The following is a 25,051-nucleotide window of genomic DNA, read 5'->3' as shown; positions in this document are numbered from 1 at the left end:
TTTTCTTGTGCTGTTCGACAATTTTCATAATTAACTCTTCAAGGTTGTAGCAATGATCGGTCTTACGAGTATCGGACTGTCATATTTACCTGCTGGGAACAAATTAAATATGATTTTAACTGTAAATAGCAGACATCGTAATCGTTATTTACGTTAAAATGTTCAAAAGTGTGGTTTTACTTCAGCGTTGAGTTGAATTTCGAAACAAATAAGAGAAACACTATATACTATGTTGAATATATTTATTTAAATAATATTAAAAACACATTATGGTTATTTCAGGGCCCAACATTCAGAGTATCAACGTCATCCATGGAAGAACTGTTATCATTCTAGAATCAGTCGACGGATATACTGACTCGCCCACATGACGCAGTGTAGCTATCTGGTAAGTATTCAAGTAACTGTTTTACATGTACTGAAAAGTTTCCGATGGTATGTGTTTATATTTATAGAAGTTGAGTGTGGTGAGTAATATAGTATTGTCAAGTTCCACTTTCCACGTTATTTTGACGTACGTAAAGATGTGAAATTCTATATAGTATTATGTGATCCTGACATGGAATGCGACTCAAACCTTATCTTGTCTCAGTCACAGTTATTACTGCGTCGTCCGATATTATCGGTGATAGGCTATAGCTAACAAAATAGCAGGCTGTGATTTAACGACTTATCCATAAACACATTACATAGTTATTCAAACTTTCAAAACCTGTTCCGGCTTCACATTCTCCATCTTGGTTTTTTTTTTTTTTTTTGCGTGCTTCATTTCTTCTTTCTTACGGCTTATACTCCAAATTCTGAGTAGTCTGAAGTGGTCCACTCGATGGTGTTTTCCACATTTTTGTCTATAACTGCCTATGCGTTCAGGGAATGGGTTGATTCCTAAGTCGTCTGATGTCGCCATTGTCAAGTCGACCAATTCTTGTATCCCTTCAGTGATCTAAGACAGTGGTATTCAAACTATTTGGTTGGCGTACTCCCTAATCCAATTGTTTTATTTTCGTACCCTCCGAAGTACTAGTATATTGCCATTATACCAGAAACAACAAATGATTGTTGCTGGATGTCAAATAATATTAAACAGCATCGTCATTTTCCGGGTATTTAAGGTCACATGCCCTTCCTGACACCAGGGGATTTTCAACGGAACTCTGGGAATCAAACCAAGGTTGCCGAGATGAAGGCAAGCAGCTAAGCCGCTTCACCACCCTGTTCCCCAATAATAATGTATTGTACGCTATATATATCGTCGCTAGGCAAAGGAAAGCTCGTAACTCCTTCACAGAAGAAGCCCAAAACTGAACGTCTGGGAAACTGGCATTTTCATTGCTTGACGATAGTCCAATTGTTGAACCATTGGAGTCTTCTGTTCCCTTCTCAGCCAACGAGACAAGCCGTCACAAGGTAGAAGGAGAAACGAGGTTTTCTCGAGAGTGGAACTGCTTATGAACGATATAGGCCTATATAAGTATTAATACAATAGTTACTATTGTACTGCAGTGTCGTGCACTGAACCCCATGTACCCCAGCGGAGCCAAGTACAGCTGTCTCGACAATCCGCTCGCACTACCTCAGTTCAGCTTCTCCAGCGAGCTGGGTTTCCTTGCCGGCACGATAGAGAGCTACCCGCAGCGAAATTTAAGGTCGCTTGGGTGACGCATGCACTTGAAGCTTCCTCGAGGCGGAACTGTGGCCCCTCCCCCGGCAGCAATTTACGGCGACTGGCGAGCTAACTTAGGTAAGGGGTGTTAGTTTTAATACTTGACACTCGAAGTATTCAGCGTCATACACTAGATACTGCCGGCTCCATGGCTAAATGGTTAGCGTGCTGGCCTTTGGTCACAGGGTTCCCGGGTTCAATTCCCGGCAGTGTCGGGAATTTTAACCATCATTCTTTAATTTCGCTGGCACGGGGGCTGAGTGTATGTGTCGTCCTCGTCATCATTTCATCCTCATTACGACGCGCAGGTCGCCTACGTGAGTCAAATCAAAACTTGCACCTGGCGAGCCGAACATGTCCTCGGTACTAAAAGCCAAACGCCATTTCATTTTTACCAGAGACTGGAAGAAAAATAACAACATCTTAACAGTATAGCCACTTGCACATCGTCTTGCTAATAAAAATAGAGCCAGTATATGAAATCAATTGTAATATAGAAGAATATACTTTAGTCTTGGGTTTCGGCATCTATACAGTTTTTTCGAACAATTCATTGATGGCACGGGTAGAGTATGTGTTCCGATAGCCGCAGAAAAATATTTAGGTTGCCCAGCATGAACACAGAGTTAAGCGCGAATGGTTGTCTGTGATGGTGGTATATAGTGGTGGTATATAGTGAATTTTTGTAGTGTTCATCTTGGATTATAGGTGAAAGTTTCGCGAGTTCTGTGGCATTCTTCATTAATATAACGTGTGTTATACGTCGTGATAAATATATTCCCTCGTTTTTCGTTTTTCAGTATGCGAGCGAAACTATTAAACTTCAACGACGGTAAAATGCAATTAAATTTTGCTGAGTAGTTTATATTAGGCTTTTTAAGTAAAAAATATATAGTTAGTCCCAATGTATTTTTTTGACAAGCATGACTGTACTAACACGAGGCGTCACCGGATGAAACTGTAAGTACATTGTTTAAAATCTGCTTTAGATTTAGTTACGATGGTGTCGTCACTGCCGTGGATATCAATTTGGTAGTATGTGCGAGCGTGTGGTTGAAAATATTCTTGAAAGACCTTTCTCAGGCAGACCTTTCCACGAAAAATGCAGCCTCATAAAATGGTAATGTTGACTTTAGAGAGTGCAGTGGGACTGCGACTGTTTATATTTATAAAACTTTTTTTGCATCTGGGATAATGAATATGTTCACCGTACGCCACTGTTGTACTGTACACACTGCTACTGAAGTAATTGAAGTGGGAGAGTGGATTTGGAAACAAAGTGAAGAAAGAACAATGCAACATGATTAAGGAGGTACAATCTGACACATATTTTTAGAATGAATGGGCTCAACTCTTTTCTGAATTGCTGACTGAAAACAGTTGGAAGTTACGATGAATTTGCGTACCCCTCGAGACGACACCGCGTATTCCCAGTGGTGCGCGTGCCACACTTTGAATACCACTGATGTAAGGTATACAATTTCTGCCATTATAGCTTGGTTCCTTCCACTTCGGACTCACGTCTCACAACCATACATTCATGTCGGTAACGCCAAGACTTTGCAAAAAATACGCTGCATTCCTTTCTTGGTCATAGTGCGCAATGTTCATTTTTAAAGCGCCAAACATTTCTCTGAATTTGGACCATTTTATGACAATATCTCCTATTCTTCCCGGCCTTTTCCCATTTTATTGGGGTCGACACTTTATGGGGATCTGGCCTAGTAATACAGCCGTATGCCCTTCCTGACGCCAACCATATTAAGTGAAGGAATCTATTAACTACTGCGTGTTCCTCTGGTATATTTTAAATTTCATGTTGCCAAGGAAATTAACCTTTTACGATTAAAATATCTCGATCTGGCCGAGAATCGAACCCAGGGCCCCGAGAACCGAATGCCATGAAGCTGAACACTCAGCCATGGAATTGAACGTTCCTACTGAAGTTGATAGTGTGATGTGTGGTATGCAAACGGGGAGTGTACACTCATTCGACGAGCCAGAGGAACTCACTGTACGTAGTTATCATTCCTGACCCAGTCAGGAATCGAACCCGGGTCTCGCTGATGCTGCCCATTCAATTAAAGAACCAGACATTCGGATCAGTGCCTCCATAATAATTAAAACATAACAACGAAGACATGTGAAGTGGGACACTTGTTTTATTATTGTATCATCTACCAGCAAAAGGTTTGATTACATTATCACTAAATGAAATGGCGTATGGCTTTTAGTGCCGGGAGTGTCCGAGGACATGTTCTGCTCGCCAGGTGCAGGTCTTTTTATTTGACTCCCGTAGGCGACCTGCGCGTGGTGATGAGGATGAAATGATGATGAAGGCGACACATACACCCAGTGCCCGTGCCAGAGAAATTAACCAATGATGGTTAAAATTCCCCGACTCTGCCAGGAATCGAACCCGGGAACCCCGTTACCAAAGACCAGCACGCTAACCATTTAGCCATGGAGCCGGACATTATCACTAAATAACAATTATCAACATCACTGTACTGGTAGGAATGAACCACCAGGCAGGCAAGAAGTCACTGTGTCGCTCCTACGATTTCCTCCAGCTATATTTAGGCTGCATAACCCTGTTATTAGGTTATGCTGACCATGTGGCTATGATGTTGTGTATACATCGCCCGAGGGGTAAAAGGTATACGGTCGAGCTTCCTGTCTGTTTCTCTCATTTCCGGTCTCCAGACTGCTCGGGGGCAGAGCGTAGGCTTGCCTTCAGAACAAAGCTGTGAGCATTCCCGCACGACGACCATAAAACAACGGATACAAGAGGTCAAACATGTGCAAAGTTAGTTTTGTTTTTCCTCACAAATGTAGATTATTCATCCGGATTGTATTGTTAGCAAGGTCCGAAATTTTAGGTTTTAACCCAACTTTTTTCTTGCTATTTAACCGCATAATTGTACTGCACGTACGTACTTCCTGAAAAATACATGAAATGAACCTAAAAGTTCCCTAGCCCGCAGTTTCTTGAATTAACTTCGAATCGGACAAAGAGTCAATCCGTCCGAATAGGAGTTGTTACTATTTCCTTATAGTTTGCTACCTTAAGCTAAGGAATGTATTGGTTATGTTATCAATAGTTTAATCTTATCTACCGGTCTATATTTTAAAGTATCGCGTAGTGTTGATTTCGTTTGGGGATTGAACTGGTGGCTACACAAGAACCGCTGCTAGCGTGTGGTATCAACAGAAGAATGGCTATTTAATACAATATTTCACCTGGAAATGTGGGAAAATTATAGAGAAATCTCCGTCTGAACTACAAATAACTGCAAGGCTAAGCTGAACGGATTATTCTATTCTTCCTACCCACACATATTTAAACTAAATTAAGTTCTAAAGAACATCCAGTGAGACACATACGCTCTTCTCGGGCCTCAAATTAAGAAGCAAAGCAAGAAACCCACAAAAAGGAGACAATAATTTTAAATAAAATTATGGAATATAAAGGATAACAAGATGCGATTTCGTTAGAAGCATGGCTTTTAAACTTCTCCCGAAATGAATATGAACAGATGACAGTACAAGACATTTCTTTGGTAGGTACTCGTTAAAGTATTCCTATTTTATGTACTCCTTTTATATGAATCATAATAAATATACCTTTCAAATGACCCCACTGAACGAAGTACCTAATTCCATTTTATTCATATTGACAATAATTAAAACACTCGGAATGTAATGGTAGGAAACAGTTTTTTACCATGCCACCAATATCAGTGCTGAAAGTCCAAAGTTTGTTTGAAGTGGGAAGGAAAATGTTTCTATCAGGATGGCTGTGGTCGGAATCATGTGTTAAAGTCTGAATGCGATGGAAATCCCGAGGGCGAATTCATGTGGAAGTAGACACCGGAATTTTGGGCCGTAATGGGTTATAATACAAACTAATTTGGATAGAAGAAAGTGCACCTAGTGTAGCCCTCTCTTTCGGAATGCAGTGAGAGTAACATAAATTATAGGGGTTCTAATAGGCTATACTTCTACTGCTTATGCAAATCTCATAGCGGACTAGGGTATACTGTACGTGTTACTAGCTTAAAGTAAGTTTACATTCTAACCTATTGCAGCCTAAAAATCCGTCCTCTAATGATATAACTTAGAGGCTCGGGACCGAACTCATGACAGACCGAGTGAATAACGCATTGTACTACTATTGCAAACACCTGGAACTACAGTATGTTTCTTTGTTGTCTGGCTCCATGTCTGAATGGCTAGCATGCTGGCCTTTGGTCTAAGGGTCACGGATTCAATTCCCAGCCGTGTGTGAGATTTTGATCTTCATTTGTTAATTCCTCTGACTTGGGGGCTGAGGGTTTGTCCCCCTGTGGGTGGGGGCGGTAGAATAACACCCACGGTATCCCCTGCCTGTCGTAAGAGGCGACTAAAAGGGGCCCAGGGGCTCTGAACTTTGGAGCGTGGGTTGGCGACCACGGGGCCCTCAGCTGAGTCCTGGCATTGCTTCCACTTACTTGTGCCAGGCTCCGCACCTTCATCTATCCTATCCGACCTCCCTTGGTCAACAATTGTTCTTTTCTGACCCCGACGGTATTACGTATGGAGGCCTAGGGAGTCTTTCATTTTCACGCCCTTCGTGGCCCTTGTCTTCCTTTGGCCGATATCTTCATTTTTCGAAGTGTCGGACCCCTTCCATTTTTCCCTCTGATTAGTGTTATATAGAGGATGGTTGCCTAGTTGTACTTCCTCTTAAAACAATAATCACCACCACCACCGCTGAGTGTTTGTGCCATCTCAAACATCTTCACAAGAGTCACAGATCACCTATTGGGCGTCAAATCGAAAGATCTGCACCAGGCCTCTCCGGAAGCTATACGCCATTATTATTATTATTCTCGTTTCAAGTAACCATAAGACATTTCTGGAAGCCTTTCTTCTTCTAACCCGAAAGAGTTGCATCTTTTCTCTGACCGCCTGTCTTCTCTCATCTGTCCGGACGCTGTTCTTCTTGTGCTCATCGTGGAAGTCCTTAAAGTTGCTGATCACTGATTATTTTGGTCGGAGAGAGACGTCCTCCTTACTTCCTTGAAACATTTATCCGAGACGTTAGGTCTGTTGTCTAATACATTAAAAATCTGCTTCGTTAGTCGGGTTGCATCCATCCTGAACAGATGTTGGTAGAACTTCAGTCGTCGCTTCGTTATTGATTCCATCAGCCGCTCATTATCCCTGTATAGCTCTTCTATTTTTCGGAGTCTATACTGTCTACCTGTCATCTTAGGATCCATTATTTTGCGAAGGATCTTGCACTCATACTTGTCTCAGTCCAGGCCTTCCTGTCTTTTTGAGGCAATGACGTGCCTACAGACACTCGAATTTGATCACTGTGTTATAATGTCTGAGTTTAGCTTTTCTTGAGATTGCCTTTTTCTTGTTTTATTATTATTATTATTATTATTATTATTATTATTATTATTATTATTATTATTATTATTATTATTATTATTATTATTATTATTTTGTATTTTCAGTTCAATCGTGATAATCTGAACAGAGTAGTCGAGTTTGTTGTCTGTTGTCAGAATTCCAAAATGTCCAATGCTGAACGTCAAAAAGCTTTTCGGGAGTACCTTAAAGTCCGTCGACTCTGAATGGTACAAATATAGTTTTAACTTTTACGTGTCACTCTGGCGTCCATCTTACCATATGTTTATTACTTTTCTTATCATAGGCCCATTTTACATTGACTTGTCTACAAGATGTATAAGTTTGCAAAGAATTAAGAAATAGCATGTCAACAGTAAAATGTCAAACTCATATCAGTTCGACAATACATATCATGTGATCCCAACACAGCTCCGTTCGATTTTTTTTTTTTTTAGGATGCAATTAACCCACAAACTGGATAACCCGCACACGAATAATCGGGAGTTTACTGTGTTATTAAAGCCATGGGAAGACAGGGCCCTCAGAAGATGATTGACGAGGTAGACAAGGGTGGAATCAGAAAACAGGCAGCTGTGACAAGTGTAGACGCCTACAAATGTAAAGAAGTAAGAAGTAAACTGATTGGAATTAGCAGCGTTAAAAGTATACTGGCAGCCTAAGGAAGGGCGTGGCACAGCCTCGCCGGTGAACGAAGCAAGGTATAATGGTGTCTTATTAAAGATGAAAATCATTAGCTTACAGGGGCTTTCCTCCGATTGTTTAAGTGGGTCACCCACCATAATAGAAAGATAGGAAGTTTCCCGCCTTGGTTTTATGCAAACATTGTTTACGATGACGCCATCGTACACCAAATAGGACAAGTGATGACATCATACAAGCAGCATGCCCACGCCATAACACGAACAAAGGTTATAAGAATAAATAGGAGAAGAAAAAGAAACAGTCTACTCTTATTTTAAAAAACTAATGCCCAGATGGCGGAAATTGAAAGATTATCTTTTTCAAATGGTGGGTGGGGGATGGGCGAGGAGGAGGGAAGAGCTGTACGTAAAGTAGGCAGCAGGTGTATGGATGTTACGAAAGTGAAACTGTGTAACTGTGTTGAAACACCGGATCTAGTACGATCTCCAACAGCAGAAGGATTCAGGTATGAAATGTGTGACGTGATCATTTCATACAGAGAAAGAAGTACCCAACACACAGAAGAATAAATAAATTTGACAGCAGTATCAATCGACTGGCTTCCCTATGAATTCACAAGAATAACTATGACGGGTAAATACAATAATAATAATAATAATAATAATAATAACGCACAAATTCAACCTGAAGAAATTTTGAATCGAAATATATATAAAAAGAAAACTAACAAGTGGGAAGTTACTCCAGAGAATGCAGTACCAAAAAGGGCACGTATACCAAGTGGACGGAAGAAAAGAAGAGGATCTTTACTGGACAGATGAAAGCATCCTGGATCCTCTGCAAACGAAATCATAAATAAAGCTTCGTGTGTTTCGAAAGGGACCATCCACGCATACTAATCATATTATTAATAATAATAATAATAATAATAATAATAATAATAATAATAATAATAATAATAATGTTATTAGATTTACGTCCTATTAACTAACTTTCTTCATCTTAAAAAAAATGAAAACCTACAACCTGTTTTCCAGTCATTGACCGGGTCAGGGATGGAATGAATAAAGCAGATATAGGCTATTAGTACGATGGGGTCACCACTCCCAAAGTGATTGATTAATGACTGATAGATGCTATGAAATGAGAATGTAGAGTGTTGCTGGAATGAAAGGTGACAGGCAAAACCCGAGTAATCGGAGAAAAACCTGACCCGCCTCCGCTTTGTCCAGCACAAATCTCACATGGAGAGACCGGGATTTGAACCACGGTATCCAGTGGTGAGAGGCCGGCGCGCTGCCGTCTGAGCCACGGAGGCTCCTTTCTTCATCTTATCCCAGGGTATTTAATGTCGGATGCTCTTACACGTGATTTCTAAGATGACAACCCTCGCCGAGCTAGACGTTGCTATTGCAAATCTGTCAAACCACTAAAACGCGCGCACCAACCAACCCTATGAGGGACATTTTCACACCATTCCTCACAAGAACTCACTGTATACGGAAGCATTACTACCGTTGCTCATACCTCCGTCACTTTACTTGCATATCGTCAAAACCGAGGATGGGATGGAGACAGATCAATAAAAGTAACAAATTTGATCCAGCCCCTATCAGAAGACAGTGCACTGTAAACACTAGATCTCACCAGCAAGGGCACATGCGCACCTTCAAATACCGCCGGGCTGATCCGGAATCGATCCCGCCAACTTGAGCTCGGAAAGCCAGCACCAGCGCTCTACCATCTGAACTACTCAGCCCGGCATCGAGCTCTCTCTGTTGATCAGTGGCGAAATGAAGTTTCATTTGGCACTCTATGTCGAACGATTTCGGCATTTAAAAGATCTCCGATGACACATTTGGTGTTAATCCGACAAAATTTAAACTCAGCCAAAGGCCGCCCAACAGAAATCCGGCTTTTTCTGCCATCTAGTAGAGTATAAGATAAAGTCGAAATTGGCGTGCAGGTAGCCTAGATGGCGTCAAATTAAAACCTCGCAGATGGTACCTGAGTTCATGCAATTATTATTATTATTATTATTATTATTATTATTATTATTATTATTATTAAAAATGAAATGACGTATGGCTTTTAGTGCCGGGATGTGTCCGAGGACTTCGACTCGCCAGGTGCAGGTCTTATGATTTGACTCCCATAGGCGACCTGCGCGTCGTGATGAGGATGAAATGATGAAGAAGACGGCACATACACCCAGTCCGCATGCCTGGGGAAGTGACCAATTATAGTTACAATTCCCGACCCTGTCGGAAATTGAACCCGGGACCCCTGTGTCCTACGGCCAGCACGTTAACCATTTAGCCATGGAGCTGGACATTATTATTATTATTATTGTTACGGACTTTTCCGTGGTAGGTAGAGGTGAAAGAAGGTGCGGGTGTGAATGGGTTTCAAGCTACGAAATTATAGTGCAATGTAAAATTAATTTAAAAGTTAACAAGGTTATATTTTCTTTTCGAAAACAAAGAAATAACAAGCATGGCAGGTACAAAGTAGCAATTCAAAAGGGGTTAGTTACAATATTTACAGAATTTGGGCTTCGCGCCCTGACTTCACAATGCTTGGGCAATCAGCTCAGTTTTACCCCAAACACAAGTTTTAACAGAGGGGGAGAAAACCCCATTCATACCTAGGAGCCCTTGCTCCAAATTACACTGAAAAACCTCCATGAGGCATACGACCCAGAATTTTCAAAAGAGCCACTCGCTCTCAAAATTTAAGCCTCTCCCAGGCCACACCAAACTCCACCTTCAAGTTGTCCTCAACGGACATAAACACAGGGGTAAAATACCCAATCTACTGAGGTCTATTAAAAGAAAAGCAGGTTAATTAAATGACCTCTAAAATAACAATTTGAGAGGAGGCGAACTTGCACTCCTAATACACTTTGATTAAGACCTACTTGGCACTAGGCCGTTAATACAAGGGCTAATCCCATGCTAAAGAGGTGACTCAAGAAAAGAACAATTTGTTTTACATTAACGAAAAATAGGTTGAGAAAATAAGTTCACCTCAAGACAATGTGAGTGGGAGCTCGAGAGGGTTAGCACTCTCTATCCCAATATGTCGTTTTACAAGAGAATAGATGAAAAGAGAAGTTACATTTTAGGAAAAGGTTACATGGTTGAACGCTTAGAACCCGCCCCGAAAGTTAAACTGCTGAGCTAGCAAAGAAAGAAGTTATTAATCGGCCATTACCTTGTGTTGAACGGCTGGAGAAGAAAGAGGCGCTTCCCGCCCCCTGCTATGTACTTAACACACTGAAAGATGGAACAGAAGTGGCCTAGAGACCCAAAAATCAGCAGTTTAAATACTCTCGCGGAAGTTTCTAGGCGTTAGGGGAAAGAAAACACCCTCCCACAAACTCTTTATTGGATAGGACCCCGCAACAGATTAAAGTTGGGGGAAGATACATCTGATTGGATAGAAATTAATTTAAGAAATTCGGGATTGGTTAGGTTCAACACAAGGGGAAGAAAGGGGTAAATATTGCCAACTTAAACAATGATAGAAAGAAATTTAACAAAGAACAAACTCTTGAAATTAAATTTTCTCCAAAAAAAATAGTTCTTTGACTCCACACTAGGTTGCACTATTGTAGATCTTCAGTAGTGTCCTCTAGAAGAGAAAGTTCACACTTCTTACTTCAAGCGAAACAAAAACACATCAAAAATGACACAGTTCAAAAACTCAAAATTTTCCTCGTGGTGACATCTTCTGAGACGGTAGAAAATTAATACTGTCAATAAAGTTCAGACTTCCTCCAGCAGAGGAGTTTCAACAGGCGCACATTTTAAATTAGCGGAGTGGAGGTGTACCGCCCGGTACAATTATTATTATTATTATTATTATTATTATTATTATTATTATTATTATTATTATTATTATTATTATTACGGTTGCTTACATAGTTTTCTGTCGATTTCTTCCTATCACACTATCAACGACTGGGCAGAGAGACCAGGCCATTCCCGATTTACAATGGGCAGGAACAGGGTTCGTACGGATCGTGTAGGTTTGCTCTACATGCGCAGTAGAGTGGTCATAACGGATGCTTTGAATCTGGAGTGATCACCTCTTTATAGTTGGACTGAATGCCTCTTTTATGTTATTCGTAAAACTCGAAGCTTGGAAGATCGAACATAAACAGTGGAAAGTAAAACACTGCTATAAAGTTACTGTATATTATTGTGCCGACAAGAACAGCTATTCTTAGCAGATCTGGATTTAGATGGCCACTGTTGAAATTTTGCTCAGAGGTCGGTCGACGCCGTAGGGTGAAGAACTGAGTGAGCTAGGATGCAGATAATGAACGACCCTCTCAAACCAGTGTACTTGAACTCAATGTATGCAAGATAATACGTAACATGATCATTCTTCCATTTCAATAATAATAATAATAATAATAATAATAATAATAATAATAATAATGTATATGTGTATGTTAAGTCTTCAGCCCTAAGGCTGGTTGGATCCTCAACAGCTCTGCGATCAGCTGTCATAGATGGCCTAGGCATCACTGAAGAGGCGTACTAGGGAAATGAGGAGTGAGGTAGTTTCCAGTTGCTTTCCTCAGCGAGCCAGAAGTTGCTATTACATATCAGTCTGCCAAGCCCACTGAAATGCATACACCAACCGGCCCTATGAGCAACGTTTTCACACCATTCATAGCACGGACTGGCTGCACAAGGAATGGCATTACTAGCATTGCTCATACCTTAGTCACTTTCATATTGTCAAAGCCAAGGATAAGACAGAGACAGATCAATGAAAGTAACAAAATTGCTCTAGCCCATACCAGAAGACATAGTGCACTGTAAACACTAGGTCCAGCCAGCAAAGGCATATTATAATATAATAATAATAATAATAATAATAATAATAATAATAATAATAATAATAATAATAATAATAATAATAAATTATTGGTTTTACGTCCCATAATTACAGTACTGTTACAGTTTTCAGAGACGCCAAGGTGCCTGAATTGTATTCCGCAGAAGTTATCGTACGTGTCGGTAGATCTATCGACTTGAAAATGGCTTACATGAATACCTTCGAATATCACTGAAGTTAATCGGGATCAAAACCATCAACGTGATCTTAGACGGCCAGCGCTTTACCGTCTTAGCCACTTATCCGGACAATGATAACAAAATAATAATAATAATAATAATAATAATAATAATAATAATACAACCGAGCTGACTGGTTACGCAGTACAGGTTGGGTAGCTGTAAGCTTGCATTCAGAAGATGGTGAGTTCGAATCCCACCTTCTGAAATCCTGAAGTAAGAACGCACACACTGGAACTTCAGCTTTCGAAAAACATTTACAGGGGAGAGTATTTGAAAAGTTCCCATCTTTAAACTCATGTGACTTGTCCCACTCTAACTCTCATAGTAACTCCAAAGCCGATTCGACAATGGTTTAGAAATGCCGAAGATATATCGCCTGAATAAAATATTTTCATGATGCCCTTTACTATGAGTTCTCCGCAGGTTCCTTGCAAATTTCTAAATTACGTATTCATTTTGGTAAAACAATTTTCCTTAACAAGTGTCGTCGTAAATGCAGAAGAATGAGCAGTTTTGTTATATTCCTTTCTTAAAGGCTGGTTTTAGTGATTCTTCAATATTCTTTCGGAGTCTCATAAAATGTGCCGTCCACACACATTACTCCCCTCCATCTCTTTGCCACTCACTCGCTATCTCTCTCCTTCAGGGCTCGCTTTCAGCCCTGACAGGCCTGGCCTGCCCTGCGTCGAGCTCTGGGCTGCCCTCTCGGAATGATCTGCTATATTGTACCATGCTTATAAGATCCCATGTTGCGCATATTTACGTATTCTATGCTAGAGTGAAGAGAAGTGACCACCTTCATTAAGATAATTTCCAAATTTCAGGTTTTGAAATGATTTAAACAGAAATAAAAATAAGTGCTAATGCATTTCTAAACATTTTGAGTCTGATTTGATGGACTCTGATGATGTTCTTTCAAGTACGAAACATGTCATTCAATTTTAATTGTTTCTTTTTCTGGGCACTGTCAGCAGCCCTGAAGATGGTTTTCGTGGTTTCCCATATTCACACCAGCCACATGCTGGGGCTGTACCTTAATTAAGGCCACGGCTGCTTCCTTCCCACTCTTACCATATGTTTTCTTTTTTCAGATAGTTGATAAATGTATTTATTCAAAATTTACCGAGCTCGATAGCTGCAGTCGCTTAAGTGCGGCCGGTATCCAGTATTTGGGAGATAGTGGGTTCGAACCGCACTGTCAGCAGCCCTGAAGATGGTTTTCATGGTTTCCCATATTCACACCAGCCACATGCCGGGGCTGTACCTTAATTAAGGCCACGGCTGCTTCCTTCCCACTCCTAGCCCTTTCTTGCGCCATCGTCGCCATAAGACCTATCTATGTCGGTGCGACGTAAAGCAACTTGTAAAAAAAAAAATCAAAATTAGTTTCGGCAGACTGAAGATCCTAACAGTTAAAAGAAAAACTTTTTTTACTGGCATAAGCCTGACCAGACCAGACCAAAGTATGTAGTTCACAGGCCCATAGCCCATTAGGGGTTTGTCCTTTCAAGAAGACTACTTTCCAGCGAGATGATCTGCAGATTCCCCTGTGGGTGGGTGCGGTGGAATAATACCCACGTTTTTCCCTGCCTGTCGTAAGAGGTGACTAAACGTGATCCCCAGGGACTCTCAACTAGGGAGCGTGGGTTGGCCACCACGGGACCCATAGGTGAGTCCTGGAATAGCTTCCAATTACTTGTGCCAAGCTCCTCACCTTCATCTATCCTGTCCGACCTCCCTTTGTGAACTCTTTTCCTTTTCCGACCCCGACGGTATTAGAGCATTCGAGGCCTAGGGAGTCTCTCATATTCACGCCCTTCGTGGCCCTTGTCTTTCTTCGGCCGATATCCTCATTCTTCGCAGTGTCGGATCCCTTCCATTTTTTCTCTCTGATTAGTGTTATATATAAGATGGCTGCTTAGTTGTATTTCCTCTTAAAACAATAATCACCACCACCAACAACCTGATCTGCAGATTTTAGTTTGTTGCGTATTAAGGGTGACCAGTTGTAAAGGACAGCACACACAGCAAGCTAAGATAAGCTACGCTATGCTAAGCAATGCCAAGCTATGTTGCGCTATGTCATCATCATCATCATCATCATCATCATCATCATCTGTTTACCCTCCAGGTTCGGCTTTTCCCTCGGACTCAGCGAGGAATCCCACCTCTACCGCCTCAAGGGCAGTGTCCTGGAGCTTCAGACTCTTGGTCGAGGGATACAACTAGGGAGAATAACCAGTACCTCGCCCAGGTGGCCTCACCTGCTATGCTGAACAGGGGCCTTGTGGAGGGATGGGAAGATTGGAAGGTATAGACAAGGAAGAGGGAAGGAAGCGGCCGTGGCCTTAAGTTAGGTACCATCCCGGCATTCAGCTGGAGAAGTGGGAAACCACGGAAAACCACTACGACGGTGGCTGAGGTGGGAATCGAACCCACCTCTACTCAATTGACCTCCCGAGGCTGAGTGGACCCCGTTCCAGCCCTCGTACCACTTTTCAAATTTTCGTGGCAGAGCCGGGAATCGAACCCGGACCTCCGGGGGGTGGCAGCTAATCACGCTAACCACTACACCACAGAGGCGGACATGCGCTATCTCACGAATAAACAAAAACTAAGTTGAGACACGCTGCCATGAAACCACGAGACCGCCAACAAAAAATATTTTCATGATTTTCTCATTGTGATAACATGTTTTTCACTGCTTTAAATAAAATCCAATACAATATTTATTAGTTGAATGATATTTAAAGGCTCGTAACTGCTTGGCGGAATGTGTGATTGCGACCTTCAAAGATTATGGACCTTCAAGGCATGTAATATTCTGTTATTGCTGATATGTTGTGTAATTCCAGTGACTAATCATTCGGCATTATACTCAGTGCTATTTAAGCAGCAATTATTCGTACGCTAAATAGCTCTACATTCCCGTATTGCAGGTAGGCCTACGTACCGTGCGAGCCACGCTCAAAAATTTTCGAAACTTTCACAATTTGGATATGATTGTTGTTTGAATGTAGAAATACAGCGTGTTTACCAGTCTTTTTTTTTAACAAATTAAATGGAGACAAATATTTTTTTAAAATATGAAAAATATATATATTCAAAGAGGATTTTGGAAGATTATAAAATGTCATAAATAGACCTATTTTTACAAATTTTTGTAAACCAAAGTCCGTAGTACACACGCCCACAGCCCATTATGGATTTGTCCTTTCAAGAAGACTATTTTCCAGCGAGATGATCTGTACCGTAGATTAAAAAGGAACACAAGTTCCCAGAGTAACTGCACACTTGACATTTACAGTACAGTACTTATCAGTCTTCCCTCACTCTTGAAGTCAATAAGCAACCGGGCTGTTCTGTCCTGTCCAGTCCTCTTCTAGTTAACAGCAAGAGTTCTACTCACCCAAGTATGTGACTACGTAGGAAGCTGTAGGTTTCGTCGAATGCTCGAGAGATCGACGCACTCGGTAAGAAAGTAGGCCACGGTGAAATGAGCTTCACTTGATAACACTGGGGGAGAATGTCCTCTCTCCTTAGGAGGTGTGTAGACCTGACTTGACCTATCCTCAACCTACAAAAAACTGCGACATGAAGGTCGGAAAGAGGATCGCCACAACGTGTTCTCTCTCTCTCTCTCTCTCTCTCTCTCTCTCTCTCTCTTCCCCCGCCCCTTCCCCCCTCGTGAGGGTGGCACTTCGTAGTCGTTGCCTCGGCCGTGATTATCCTGGCTTTTCTGTCTGTGGCTGCTTGTACGGCTTCATTTAGGCTCTGACGAGTCAGTGAGATCAGTTGATCAGCCATCGTGTAGGACTCCGTCATATCGGCCACTTCCCATTCACTTTTCCAAAAACCATTTTCTTCTGGAAAAATTATATTTGTCTGAATAGAGTACAACCATATCCAAACCTGGACGTTGGCGTTTGTGTCAGTATCCCGAGCCAAGCTTTTGGACCATTAATCAGATCCTGAGCAGGAGTTTACATGAGGCAGAGTGGCCAGATCCCTGGTCATCTTCCAGTCAACAGCAAGCTATCTACTCATCCAAGTATTGACCACATCGGAAGTTGCTTAACCTCAGAGATTCCACGGGATTCGGTGCTTCAAAATGTCCATGCCTTTGATAATTCTTGGATGAAGAGTAAAATAGCACACACACTGGTTAATACTTAGCTGTTTGTATACCGTATGTGTTTCTTTCCAGGGATTCTTCATCAAATATTTTTCGAACTCATGTTCCAAGAATAGCAGTACTAAGTAGGTTTTCATATATATAACTAGGTAACTAGGTATTCAGCATAACCAGCAGGAAGTTCAATATAGCTCGTACTTAATAATTCGTGTATGTAAATCTGCATTAATTTATTTATGTATGTGTGTCTTTCGTGCCATTAATACACGAAAACAATTTATTCATCCAATAAAAAAGATCGACAGCATTATCAGTGCGCTCTTTAGGATTAATTCCACAGCCACGTAATTTCAAGGGTGAGACGCGAAAGTTTCATCCGCCTACATACACACAGTGATATTTCGAACAAGATCTGGCCGTATCCCCAGTTGTTGTCGTTGTTGTTGTTGTTGTTGTTTTTTTTTTTTTTTTGCTAGTTGCTTTACGTCGCACCGACACAGATAGGTCTTATGGCGACGATGGGACAGAAATGGGCTAGGAAGGAAGCGGCCGTGGCCTTAATTAAGGTACAGCCCCAGCATTTGCCTGGTGTGAAAATGGGAATCCACGGAAAACAATCTTCAGGGCTGCTGACAGTGGGGTTCGAACCCACTATCTCCCGAATACCCAGTTGTTGTTACTGTTGCTGTGTTCAATCCTCCAACTTAGGATTGTGGAAGAGAACTCTAGCAAACTGATAGGCTTTTCAGAGTGTTTTAATGTGAGAGGCCTCGACAGCAGTTTTATTAAGCATGTTATAAAAGTTCTACACGTAAAAATTACACTTACACTTGTTAATGAGTCATTTTTATATGATATTTACTACTTCTACTAACTGTGAATTAACACGAAAAAGTGATATAAATTTGAGATGAAATTAATTTGATAAATACACACACACACACACACACACACACATACACCGAGCCGCAGGAATTAACCAGTTCAGGTTAGAATCTCCGACCGGCCTGGATTCGAGCTCGGGTCCCAGTGAACCAAAGGCCAGCAGGCTAACCATTTAGCCACGGAACCGGACTTGCCAGTGATTTAAAGTCGCGCTATCTCAGATAGGCATTTTGGTTACGATGGGACAGGAAAGGACTAGGGCTGGAAAGGAAGTGACTGTCACCTTACTTAAGGCACGTTCCGCGTTCTCCGATCAGCATTTGTCAGGTATGAAAATAGGAAACCACGGAAAACTATCTTCAGTGCTGCCGATAGTGCGATTCGAAACTACTCTCCCGGTCTCTCACACCTAAGCACTCTTAAATACTATGTCGACTGTGACTGGATTCGATGATCCAGCACACCTTTCCGCAGGAGACGTGCGCCTAAAACTACTAGAACTACTACTCAGCCGACCATCTCAATCAATAGACTCTGTATAACAACTTATAAGTTTTAGATGACCTCCTTAACCCTCTAACGGTCGGAGATAAGGAGATGACATCTTGAGGGCCCCCACTAATTTAATGGAATTTGTATTAAATTATTATCCTGGATGTGGAATCTCCCGATAGTATTTCGACATCCACGATACGGCTATTGAAAACAGAATAAGAAATATTACCCTTTGACGGTCGAGACGGCATCATGATAATTTAATTAATGTTGGAACTTTGATCATTATGGTTAAATATTGTCTTAGTAAGAACTCAAGACTGTCTGGGAAATAATTTAATTTAAAATTAATATAACACGTAAAATTGTAGGTAAATAGGCAGAGCGGTTTTATGGTACACAGACGAACGGATGGGCAACCAATCGATATCGTTCTAAGAGGACGCCTTGAGAAACAAGCTTTTAAAGTTAATTCCTCGAAATGGGACCGCGATTATATTTTGAGCTTGGCACGTGCAAGGAGAGTTTAACAAACTTCGTATACGGGAGGAAATATTCCAGTGATTCACTGTCGTCGGATTCAAAGGAATAAATTACTCTAAAGAATAGCGTGTCTCAATGGCCGCCTGATAAGGCGCCAGAGGGCTGTGATTACAACAAACTCCATTTAGATATGAGTCAGCGAGCGAGCGAGTTTCCAATTTACAGTTCGGCACAATAGGTACACTGTTTTGGAGTACGGATGTGCATAAAATGGGCCGTGTTCTAGGGTTGGTTAACCGCACATCAATATGAAAGAGCTGCCCAGCTTAGGCGATAAAGACGAACTAGGTTTACTTGGTCATTAAACATAATCTATGGAGAAGAGTGGTTTGTCGGACATCTACAAGCCGTATATTTTCTTGGAAAGTTCGCAGACCTTGGCAGTGATATGAGCATTGTTCTATCAGAAATCATAACTCCCGCATTAGCCCGCCTGGTGGCGTACTAAGATCTAACATCGTGGTCGGCTGGCTCGAGTCCCGTTGTTCGTGGAAAAGAATTACGATCAGAATGTTGGACGGCAGAGTAGGAGAGGTGGTATATACAACAATTTATGAACACTAGGTCCCTAGATTTGAGCACTTGAGAAATACACCGAATGAGGCATGCGCGTTGATGCTCTTCAATATTTGATAGCTACAACCCGGGGACATTCCTCTGCCCTTGCAGTCAGTAGGAGGGCTCTGTGCATCCTGAATAGCGTTAGTTAGGGAGGTTATCCGCCAGGCGCTCACTATATCGAAGATCCTGCGATCAAATCCAATATTTATCACTATTCTCCGGGCAGAGTAAAGCGGAAAAGACCAGGGTAAGATGCGGGTGAGAGGGTCTGGGCCTACGATGCTGTCACATGATAGGAGAGAGGCAAGAGGGCGCGCGTTTCATAGCTTCCGTCAGCACGAGTTACGGCAATGGTGTACCCAATGCGGAGCTGCCATACTTATTCAGTAGATGTCTTGACCACGTGGGTGCAGTTACTGTCATAGTCCGTTTAAAACAGCAGTGGCGGTATGGGATTCAGTCACTCGCCGGTTTATATGGCAACCAAGGCGAGTGCGACGGGGCAATGACGTTACTTCCGCTCTAGTCGGTTCAGATGGTGACACAGAATATAGATGCTTTACCGACCACTGGTAATGAAGTGGCGTATGGCAGTTAGTGCCGGGAGTGTCCGTGGACAAGTTCGGCTCGCCAGATGCAGGTCCTTTTATTTGACACCCGTAGGCGACCTGCGTGTCGTGCTGAGGATGAAATGATGATGAAGACGGCACACACACACCCAGTCCCCGTGCCGGAGAAATTAACCATTTGTGGTTAAAATTCCCAACTCTGCCGGGAATCGAACGCGGGACCCTGTGGCCAAAGGCCAGCACGCTAACCATTTAGCCATGGAGCCGAACACCTACCACTGGTATACTGCTTGCAAGGGGCAGCACTTGGTGTCGTGTAGTTAGCACATCAGTTTACTATAGACCAAGGTGGTGGTGCTGGCTATAATTTTCGTAAGACTGCTTAATTAGGGTAAGGTACGAAACCCGAAGCGCTCTCACAGTGGTCATTATTTTTGACCGGAGAGGGTAGAAAGAGAAGTTCTTAAATCGATAACTATTTTAATAATCATCCCTCTGAAGTAACCTATCTACGAGAAAATATTCTGACAAATTTCACTTTGGAAAAATCAAATGATCATAAATATGTCTTTCAATAAATGGAACTCAAATTGATAACTATTAATTTACTTTCACCTAACGAATCGATTTCGGGAGACACATGTATGGAATTTGGAGTCAGTGCTGACTCAGGCCTATGAAACTGAGATAATGTCTCTCTGATAAAAGAGCCCTCTATAGGTCTGTCAGCCACGGCCATCCATCAGTACTTCACATCATAGCCTGCAAGATCACATGTACTCTAATATGCCCCAGGGGCTCTGAACTTTGGAGCGTGGGTTGGCGACCACGGGGCCCTCATCTGAGTCCTGGCATTGCTTCCACTTACTTATGCCAGGCTCCTCACTTTCATCTATCCTATCCGACCTCTCTTGGTCAACTCTTGTTCTTTTCCGACCCCGACGCTATTAGGTTTGCGAGGGCTAGGGAGTCTTTCATTTTCATGCCCTTCGTGGCCCTTGTCTTCCTTTGGCCGATATCTTCATTTTTCGAAGTGTCGGACCCCTTCCATTTTTCCCTCTGATTAGTGTTATATTGAGGATGGTTGCCTAGTTGTACTTCCTCTTAAAACAATAATCACCACCACCACCTGTACTCTAATACCTCTCTTTGATAATATGTCTCTGTCATGGCCATATATCAATACTGTACATAACAACCTGCACGGTTGCTAGGTAACATCACTTCACACATTTTGTATCACTCATTTCGCGACGCAAGTCTTCAGATGACCCCCAGCCATAAGACCTTTTTAATGTGAAAAGGTCAAAAAAGGCGTAAAATTGTTAGCCTCCTTAGGCCTCACAAATCTATTACCGTTGGGGTCGGAAGATAACAGTTGATCAAGAGAGGCGTGATAGGAAATATTAAAGTGAAGAGACTAGAACAAGACAAGTGAACACAGTGCCGCAGTCTTCACACCATGCACCCAAGGTTAAAACATAGCGCAAAATTCTGGCATATTGTCATTTGTTAAGAACATACGGGTTAAAGCAATGCCAGATAAGGAACAATGTTGTCCAACGTCTCTTCATATTCAATGCAGGCCTTGATCAGGGGTTTAAGACCAGGTCAACTTAATGTTGCCAAGCGCAGGTTTAATTGACAACGTCGCCCTTAGAGTCACCTGGATTTGAAACGCAAGGCATTCGGATTGGGAGAAGACTGCCTTTGCCATTGAGCTAACACACTCCCAAAATGCGCAGCATATTATAATTAGAGTATGTTTTCTTTAACCGAGCGAGTTGGCCGTGCGGTTAGGTGTGAGCTTGCATTCGGTAGATAGTGGGCTCGAACTCCTCTGGCGGCAGCACTGAAGTTGGTTTCCATGGTTTCTCATTTTCACACCATGCACCATGTGCCTTAATATAGGCCACGGCCGTTTCCTTCCCACTCCTAGCCCATTCCTATCCCATTGTCGCCATAAGACGTATGTGTCGGTGCGACGTAAAGCCAAATGTAAAAAAAAAAAGTTTTCTTTGTTGACAGTTTGTCAACTCACCAAGTTGGTGGTGGTGATTTTTGTTTTAAGAAGAAGCCTCACGAAGGGACCGATGACCTTGATGTTTGGCCCCTTGAAGCAACAACCATCGGCATCATCTCCTCCTTATCACACCACAATAGGTTTCATAACCGGTATTAGAGCTGCATCTAACTTAGCTGTTCTTCCCATCCAGCACGTTTGCGTAGAGTTGAAAAAGGAAATTAAGGATCCCTGACGGTCGTCTCCCGAGTCTACAATAGTAAGTGCTTTAACGCTCCATGTTAATCTGCTCTGCTCAGTTTCAGCAGCAAAAATAGAGGTGTTCTTATCTTTCATACCTCTCTTGAATGGTAGGCCGGTGCTTGATATATGCCCCAATGTATTCCCTCTATCCCACCTCCAGATGATTACATTTACACAATCTGGAAAATAGTCTGGCTCATCTTGGCCTTCGCTCCTTGGGGCCCAATGTTCGATTCCCGGCCAGGTCAAGGAATTTTAATCGTAAAACATTAAATTCCCTAGCTTCGGGGACTGCGTGTTCTTGCTACCCCTGACTTCCTACTACTCTCTCTCTCTCTCACACACACACACACACACACACACACACACACACACACACACACATACACACACACACACACACCACATTAACAGATATTTTCCCCATACACACGGCAGATGCTGCCCACCCTCGTCAAAAGACCTACCTTAGGAAGGCTGCACCAGACATGAAATTGCCACACGAAATAATAATAATAATAATAATAATAATAATAATAATAATAATAATAATAATAATAATAATAATAATAATAGTTCAATAAACGTCGGCCTGTAATCACGGCTTCCGAGGTCCAAAGGTGCAAATCTTGGCAACTCCATGTGTAATGTATTCTGGGCAAATTGCTGGTAAGAAAAACTAAGTGGGGTTTCAAAAATCTATTGTGTACAATAAATAAATAAATAAAAATAAATAAATAAATAAATAAATAAATAAATAAATTGTGAGCGAGATAACAGAATGACATCGCCACTGATTTGTAATCAAGGCAACTGTGGTTCGAAACCCAGCCACTGCACGTAGAGTTTTGAAATTAAATTTCACAACCCTTCGGTTTGCACACCACGTACAACTGGAGGTTCCGTGATCATGAACACGATATTCACAATCACGTAAAGCTATAAGCTTACATTTTAAAACTATCCTAAATCTCTCCGGAATCTCCAGTTTTCCTCTCAATTATATTTGAGTAACAATCAATCAATCAATCAATCAATCAATCAATCAATCAATCAATCAATCAATCAATCAATCAATCACCACTGATCTGTATTTATAGCAGATGGCAGATTCCTTATCTGTTGTTTACCTAGTCTTTTCTTAATAATTGCAATCTTTAACTCCTCTTCCTATGAACGAAAATATGCCCCAATTTGTCCTCTTGAATTCCGACTTTATCATCATATTGTGATCTTTCCTACTTTTAAAAACACCACTCAGACGTATTCGTCTACTAATGTTATTCCACACCATCTCTGCACTGACAGGTTGGAACATACCACAATAAAGTCTTTTTTCGATGCTCAAGAGTGCAACAGGTCCCTAGATGTTAGAGTGTAAGGATCTGTCCCCGCTCTTGGCTGATATCAGATTGCACATATATAAATTATAAAGATTTTTATTTATAAGACCAGTGGCACACATACCGTCAGTTCGTGATTTCATCCTAAATTACTGGCTCGAATATCACTGCCAAAGTACGCACTTTCGTGTGCGAGAGTCATTTCTATACTTCATAATACGGTAATACTAGAAAGTTTCTCCATTCAGTGAGTAACGGTGGAAAATATGTCCTGTCCTGAATATGGCTTACCTCAAGTGTTCTACTATGCTGAGACAAAAACTTCACACTAATCAAGAAACTTATCCAAAATAAGTACGCATATACACTGCCAGAGACTCCACAAGAACATGAGATTTTTGAATCAATTTATACAGAAAGCGTTCTCAAGCGAAACGCAGTTCCGCCTCAAGATTCGTTACGTAACAACATTCTATCCGGTTTAGCTCATCAGGTAGTTAATATTCGTAACTTAACACTTGACAGTTCCCTTTGTAGTATAAACTATGAATGTACATTAGATTTTCAGAGAGATGTTGCAGTTTAACTCACAATCTAAATAAAAATGAGGTGTATTTTTAAGGCGCGGCTTTTCTTCAGCAGGTAAACATGCGAAGCTACTCGACCATGCCATCAACAGGTGTGAGAAATTTCCGCAATGCATTATTACATTGTTATTTGAAGAAGTAGATCCGTTTATATAGCACAGCAACAAAAGGCGTACCTTCACATTTAAATGAAGATCTTAACTCACCTGTTTTCTTATAACACACGTTCGCTCACACACTTTACTTCACCAACCTGCGTCTCACAACTGAGTCGCGCCCGCTCGACTAGCCGGTTATACATCGAGCTTGACACACATTCACGTGAACCGCCTTACGCATGCGCCTGGCTCACACCCTCGCACATTAAGTCACTCGCACAATTTTTAGCGTCCTACGTAACTTCTGAATGTGTAAGTGTGAGTGTGTTATCAATCAGGACAGTCCTTCATAATGGACTCATTGTCATCAGTTCTCAGTCAGCTGTTGATGTCTTACGAACGAGTTCCGTCAAATTTATTGCTTAACCCCCAAATACCCATTCCCCCACATATGGTTGGTGTGGATGACAACGGATTGATCGATAGTATTTTGTAAGAAAGAACTAATGCCTGTTTTTCAGTTCAATACTTCACAAGAAAAATTGTCAAATATTCTCAAAGATTGTTCAGCACTGCTGAAGGTTTAACAAGATTTGAAAAGATTTGGCAAGGTTTGATAACATTTTGTTTTAACATAGAGGAAAAGACAAACACTAGTTGTAGTTCTTGGACTATCAGTGGGATAAATCACTAAAAAAGAAGAGTAATGCGCAATAAACCATACTTTGCGTGGGGAAAATG

At 41.6% G+C, this 25,051-nt stretch overlaps 1 protein-coding gene across 1 annotated transcript in view; it reads right to left on the bottom strand.

Moving 5' to 3' along the window:
• Nucleotides 1–24,496, bottom strand: part of LOC136876208 (protein snakeskin) — a 110,420-nt gene extending 85,924 nt beyond the window's left edge. Inside the window, exon 1 of the mRNA XM_067149965.2 lies at nt 24,419–24,496. The gene's annotated coding sequence lies outside the window, so the exon portion shown is untranslated. The remainder of the gene's footprint in view (nt 1–24,418) is intronic.
• Nucleotides 24,497–25,051: the final 555 nt, after the last annotated feature.

The sequence above is a fragment of the Anabrus simplex genome, chromosome 6, assembly GCF_040414725.1.
Source record: "Anabrus simplex isolate iqAnaSimp1 chromosome 6, ASM4041472v1, whole genome shotgun sequence".
Lineage (NCBI taxonomy): Eukaryota > Metazoa > Arthropoda > Insecta > Orthoptera > Tettigoniidae > Anabrus > Anabrus simplex.
This window is presented reverse-complemented; position numbering and strand designations above follow the sequence as displayed.